The sequence below is a fragment of the Petaurus breviceps genome, unplaced genomic scaffold (genome assembly GCF_028583685.1).
Source record: "Petaurus breviceps papuanus isolate PSGF00001 unplaced genomic scaffold, PetGlider_PUasm1.0 90630, whole genome shotgun sequence".
Lineage (NCBI taxonomy): Eukaryota > Metazoa > Chordata > Mammalia > Diprotodontia > Petauridae > Petaurus > Petaurus breviceps.
This window is the reverse complement of record NW_027187291.1, coordinates 4,267,077-4,274,087: the sequence shown is the minus strand read 5'-3', so window position 1 is coordinate 4,274,087 and position 7,011 is coordinate 4,267,077. Positions and strand designations below refer to the sequence as shown.

Sequence of the window (7,011 nt, the reverse complement as noted above, 5' to 3'; positions counted from 1 at the left end):
GGCTTAGGGAGGGAATGGCATGCGCACTAAATATGATATCTCACCCTAAAGGAGAGTAGGGGGGAAGGAGATGAGAGGGTGAATGGTGAGAGGGCAGGCTGGGGGGGAGGGAAGTTGGAAGCACCCACTTCTGATAAGGGACAGGATCAAAGTAGAGAATAGAACAAGTGGGAGGTGGGATAGGAGGGAGGAAAATATAGTCAGTCTTTTACAATATATCCACTATGTTAATGTTTTGCATAGCTACACATGTACAACCTATACTGAATTGCTTATCTTCCCAGTAAGGGTGGGTGACAAGGGAGGAAGGGAATGAATCTGGAATTCAAAGTTTTAAAATCAAATGTTAAAAAAATATATATATATATACTATTATTAATATTATTTTACATGTAATTGGGAAATAAGATATACAGGCACTGGGGCATAGAAATCCACCATGCCCTACAGGAAAGTCGAAGGGGGTATGGGAGAAAATATTGGAGAGAGCAGATTGGAGAAGGGGATATCCTGTGGGACTGCTATTTTGGGGCGGTGGGTAGGTAAAAAATGGAGAAAATTTGTAACTCAAAATCTGGCAGAAATGAATGATGTAAACCAGAAGTTAATAAAGCATTTGATCTGAAAAAAAAAAAGAAAAGAAAAGAAAATGAAGGATGAACAAGAGCACCAGCCTGGTCAGCCAGGTAACTTCTAGGGCCCCGGCCACTCACTCACCTTTGTGGGAGAATCTATTATTGGAGCAGAGATCCCTGCGTTCAGGGTGAGAAGGAACCTAGGATGTCAGCTAGTCCAATCCAATCTTCCCATTGTATAGAAAAGCAAGCTGAAGCCTTGAGAATTGATTTAGTCTTACGACTGCAACAAGAAAAGGGCACACTACCGCTGACTGCCTGAAGCTCCTGGCCCACTGTGGGAGGGAGAGGGGAAAAGAGAGAGGGAAAGAGGGAGAGAGAGTGAGAAGGCGACAGAAAAGGAGAAAACCAGCGCACTCTTGGGAGAGAGGGCCGCAGCTTCGGGACTTCTGTTACCTTTCAGCTTACTGCCTAAGTACTGAATTCGGCTCTCCCTCTACCCCCCCCCCCCATCATTTTACAGAGAGGAGAACTGAAGTTAAATGACTTGGCCAGAGTCACGCTGCTAGGGTCTGAGGCAGGATATGAACTCCTGAGGAGTTTCAGATTCCACACCCAACCCTTTATCTACTGTGTGATTTTTTTTTTGGTTGTTGTTGTTGAGTCATTTTTCAGTTGTGTACGACTTTTTGTCATCCCATTTATAATTTTCTTGGCAGAGATACTGGAGTGGTTTGCCATTTCCTTCTCCAGCTCATTTTACAGAAGAGGAAAGGAAATAAGATTAAGTGACTTGCCCAGGGTCACACAACTAGGAACTGGCTGAGGCTAGATTTGAACTCAGGAAGATGACTCTTGGCCTGGCACTCTGTGCACTATGGCGCCACCTAGGGCCCCACTGTGTCACTATTGGGTGGTTATTAAGCAGCAGGACAAATTCAGGATTTGAGCCGGCTTTCACTGACTCCAAATCTAGCTCTCTTTCTACTGAGATTGGGAGGACTACCGTGTTTCCCCGATAATAAGACACTGTCTTATTATTTTTTTTGGAAAGAAAAACACCAGAGGGCTTATTTTCAGGGGAGGGCTTATGTTGTCCTGCCTCAGCTCTCCTCCGCGGCACTGCTCTCAATGGCACCAGCAAGCAAATCACTGGGAAGAACAGGATGACGCACTCACTGCTGCAGCTCTGATTGGATGCAGCTCGGCGCGGCGTGCGTTTTACGGGGGGGGGGGGAGGATGGTGCATACAGAGGGTACCGTAATGTAGCGTGTAGCGCAGGGGATCACCTTCACTACAGTAGCAATCTCAATAGGGCTTATTTTCGGGGGAGGGCTTATTTTAGAGGAATCTTACACAGTAAGGGGAGGGCTTATTTTCGGGATAGGTCTTATTATCAGGGAAACACAGGGTAGTACAGGTATCCCTGCAGCTTTTCTCCATGTTCCAGTAGAGCCTCAGGGTTGTTGTAGCCCTCTGGGTACTATGGGAAGGGTGGCAGCTTTCTCTGCCCTGATGGAGGGGGTAGCACTAACATGCTCAGGAGGGTGAGGGCAGCAAGCCTCACAAAGAATTGGTCTTTGCAGTCATTTGGGGAAAGTGTCTGGGAAGAGGGATTAGGAAATTTTCTATGTAAGGTATGATGCTTTTCATACTCTGTACTAGTATTGCTAACTGTGGCCAGACCTGGCTGTGACTGGGCTCAGATTTTCTCCGGATAGTATTTTTAGATCTGTGAGTTTCTCCATGCTCTGTCTTTGTATTTTGCTGGAGTTTGATTTTTCCTTTTGTTTCCCAGTAATCCCCCTTTGGTTCCTTCCTTTAAATTACTAATGGAAGGGATTAGGTTACATCCAACCCAAGAGAACTACAGAGACCAGGTGTGTTGGCCGTGTATTAGCAATCTGGTGATAACTACAGCTAGATACCAGGCTGGGGCTTCAGTCTATGAATGACTAACTCCTTTCCACTCACACAGCTTCAAGCTCTTTGAGGCTGCTAGAGGGTACAAGTGGGTAGAGTGCTTGGCCTGGTGTTAGGAAGAAAGAGGTTCAAATCTGACTGCCGACACTTCCTTTACTTCAGTTCCCTTAATTGTTATTGTTTGTCCTTCATTCTCAAAGAGGACCGTGATATCAGGAAATTGATGCCATGACTTGCAAGTGAATTGAGTTTAAGTGAGGGAAGACTGTGCAAAGCCACCAGCCTCTGTTTCTCCTCCGGGGCCATCTGGGTCCAGTGGCAAATCATAGGTCAGGATGACTGGAGTTGGCCCCCTTCCTTAACTGTAAAGGGGAGTTAAAAATAGCACCTACCTGACAGGATTATGGGGCAGCTAGGTGGTGCAGTGGATACTGCTCTGAATATATATATATATATATATATATTCAATATATATTCAGAATATATATATATATATATATATATATATATATTCAAAATACTGGCTCTGAAATCAGGAAGACCTGAGTTCAAATCCAGTCTCAGACACAGTAGTGCCAATGCAATATTTGCAGTGTCCATGGTCAAGATAAGTGACTATAAATATCACATGACATTCTATCACAAAATATACTAGGTTCTCCAGGTAGAAGACAGAACCAAAACATTTAGACACCAGAAGACTGAATCCCAAAACCAGTAAAACAATTCCATCATAGCATCAAAGATATTCAGAAGCCACAATAACACTGAGAGCCACAGCATCCTTCAGCCTTCCCACAAACCAATGTAAGATCAATATCTACTCATGAGTCTATCTGATTCCTTGCCTGAACATCCCCTCTCCCTCACTATCTGGCTAGCTCTGACTACCAGCTTCCTGTGGGCTCTGCTTCCCTTCAGCAAATTCCCTCCATCACAGGCTCTATGTGATTACATTCAGCCTACTGGGGGCAGAGTTTACTTTCAAAGCAGGGGAGGTCTTCAAACTCCCCCCAGGTCTATTAAGGGGCAGGGAAAGTCTTCAAATTCCCATTCTCATTACAGACACTTAGCTGTGTGATTTTGGGCAAATCACTTAGCCCTTTGGGCTTCAGTTTCCTTATCTGTAAAATGAACTGGAGAAGGAAATATCTCTGCCAAGAAAACTCCAAAATGGGGGCAGCTAGGTGGTGCTTAGTAAATAGAGCACTGGCCCTGGAGTCAGGAGGACCTGGCTTCAAATCCAGCCTCAGACATTTAAAATTTACTAGCTGTGTGACCTTGGGCAAATCACTTAACCCCAATTGTCCTGTCTTCTCTGCTCCAAAAAGCAAAAACAAACAAAAAAGAAAACTCCAAAATGGAGTTAGACTTGAAACTTACTCAACAACCCAGGGTTATGGTCTCCCAGGGTTGTTGTGAGGATCAAATGAAATAATCAATGAACAATTAACCAACCTACTATGTGCAAAGCTTTGGATAATATTGGTAAAAAAAACACTTGGTAGAGTGGAACATAGCAGGTGATTAATAAATGATCCTTCTCCTCTCCCCTCTCTCTCTTTCTCTTGGTTCCAGTCTCTCTTTGAGCACAGATCCTTTTTCTAAACTACTCCCATCTCAGGTAGTGTTCTAATCAATTTCCCTGTTCCATGCCTTTAATTGGATGAGAGTGAGTGTCTGGGGATATGTCAAAGTCCATAAGGGATGAAGAACCATTTCTAAGGGCATGTTCATCAGAGACTTGGGAAGATGAAAAGCCCTCAAGAACCAAAGGAATTACTCTAGTGCCCCCCCCCTTTTGTAGCATAGCATCCCCAACCCTTTGCCATTGTTACATGTGTGTAGAGCCATGTGACTACTGATTAGAGATGAGATCTTTGAGACTCTGACACTTTTTATGCATAGGGGAATATCACTTTGAATTGTTGGAGACTTTAGAGATATGGTGAGGATAAGGGGCAAGGCAGGGAATGTGAATGCCTAAAGAGAGGCCCTAAAGAAAGCTGACACTCTAAAATGTCTTTTGATTCCTAGTATCTGTACTAGGAGACTAAGAATGGATTTACCAGATAAGATGGTCCTCTCCTTGATTTAGCTGAGATTTCATCTTGCTTTTGTGTCAGAGAGCCCCTTTGCTCAGGAGCATTTCATTATCTAAACTAATCTGTATAGCTTCCCTGATTATGTCTTACTACTTACTTCACTGAATATTTGCTATCTGTGATTGTCTTTTGTGTAATAAACATTTGGTGGGTGAGAAGCTATACTGGCCTGCATAAAAACTTATATTTCCTGATGGGGGTGGGACTGCTCTCTTAGAGTAACCAGAGAAAGTAGCTTTTATCCTGAACCCCCGAAGAATATCATATTTCTAGATTGCAAATATTTGATATGTAACAGATATAATTTAGCACAATTCTCTCCCCTACCTCCACTTTGAAGATTGGAGAAAGAAAAGAAGTCATTACCTAGTTATGACCATCTTCTTCCTCCATAAAGGCAGAAATTGAAATCTCCCTTGGAGGCATTCAAGATCTTATCTATCTAATTAAATCTCTGTAATATGGGTCACTCTGGGTCCTTGTGGTTTGGTTTAAACACTTCCACACTGAACCATAGAACTGCAAAATGTTAACACCAGAAAGAACCTTAGTGTGCAGTCATAAAGGTGTACACATTGAGATTGTGTATTCCACAGATACACATGGAATGACATGTAATATCTATGGGACATCTGTTTCTACCACAGCCATGAGTGCTCCAACCCTAAAGTACCCACAATAACTACACCTGTGGCTGGAACCAATTATCCCTTTATTCCCCCCCCCCCCCCCCCATGACAGACCAATATGTAGGCAGTTTTCTTTACTTAGACATGGAAGCTCTTTTAACACTGGCCTTGTGAAACCACAATGTACCAAAAGTACTATGCCAAACATGTAAAACATGTGTAAAAATCCCATATCTCCATATTGGCCACCTCAGATGAAAACAGATAACTCCCCAAATGTTAACTGGCTCTACTCCCCTAATATTAAACATAAAAACCACATGGGAAATATAGAAATCCAAATAGAAATAAGATAAGCCTGTCATAAATCGTAAACAAAAACTATTTGTGGGACAGAATGGATGACAAATGGTCTACTGTGTAAATTTTAGAATGAGGCAGACAAAAGTTGGAAGGCTGGTTTAATTCTCCCCTCCTGCTTCAGCTTCATCTCCTTGGGTGTCTGATGTCCACAATGTCAAGTTGTCTCTCAGTAATTGCATTATTAGTGTGCTGTCTTTGTATGATTCTTCACTTAATATATCAAGTTCAGCAATGGCTTCATCAAAAGCTGTCTTTGCAAGGGAGCAGGCTTTCTCTGGAGAGTTCAGGATCTCATAATAGAACACAGAGAAGTTCAAGGCCAGACCCAATCTTATAGGATGCGTTGGTTGCATGTCCTTTTTGCTGATTTCAAATGCTTTTTGATATGCTTGTTGTGATTGATCCACTATTCCCTGTCATCACCAGCAGCAATCTCAGCCAAATAACGGTAGTAATCTCCCTTCATTTTCAAATAGAAAACTTTGCTTTCTGCTTGTGAAGCATTAGGAATCAAGAACTTTTCCAATAGAGACAGTCCACCATTGCAGATATCTCTTAGTTCGGTCTCAATTTTCTCTCTGTATTCTCGGGCCATCTGCTGTTTTTTTCTCAGCACCTTCCGTCTTCTGCTCAATACTTGAAACAACCCTTCAAGATGACCTTCGGGCCCCTACGATATTTTTGTAAGCAACAGAGAGAAGATTCCTCTCCTCATTGGATAATTCAGCTCCTTGCTCAGTTACAGACTTCATGCAGCCTGCCATGTCATCATGTCTCTCAGCCTGCTCAGCCAATTTGGCCTTCTGCACCAGCTCATTTTAATCCATGACTGAATGTTCTGTGCCCGGAGTGAGTGGCGGCGGCGGATGGGCAGATGTGGGGTTCAACGGTCTCTGGGCCGCGGCAGTGGCAGCGGCGGGGCTGAGACTGTGTCCCTATATCTCTCAGCTCACAGGCTCCAGCCACTCCGCAGACACGGGGTTTCCTCCAATACAGAGTTTGCAGTTTAAATAGGTTCTCTAGGCAAAGGATCATGTGAGAAGGGGGCTTGATCCAAGCCTGGTTTGGTCCAGTTCTTTTTTACCCCCACAGAGTATTTTCTCTTCTTTGGGGTCAAGTACTGGGCACATTCCCAGGACCAATGTAATACATGCTGGCATGGCAAATTATAGTGGCTCCTGGTCTTGATCTATTTCCTCAACAACTACACAGAAGTAGACCTGGGTTGCACATTCCAATCCTCTGGCTATAAATTCAGTCTTCTATTGATTACATCACCTGATCATAGATGTAGAACTGGAAGCAAACCCAGAGATCATGTAATAATTACTGTATAGTATAATGAGCATAGTATTTGTGTTTGTGTCTTATTCCCACTATTGTGAGCTTCATGACGGAAGGGATCATATCTTATC

At 43.3% G+C, this 7,011-nt stretch overlaps 1 pseudogene; it reads right to left on the bottom strand.

The window, feature by feature from the left end:
• Window positions 1-5,163: 5,163 nt before the first annotated feature.
• On the bottom strand, window positions 5,164-6,582 carry LOC138143187 (14-3-3 protein zeta/delta pseudogene; annotated as a pseudogene).
• Between the last annotated feature and the right edge of the window lie 429 nt (window positions 6,583-7,011).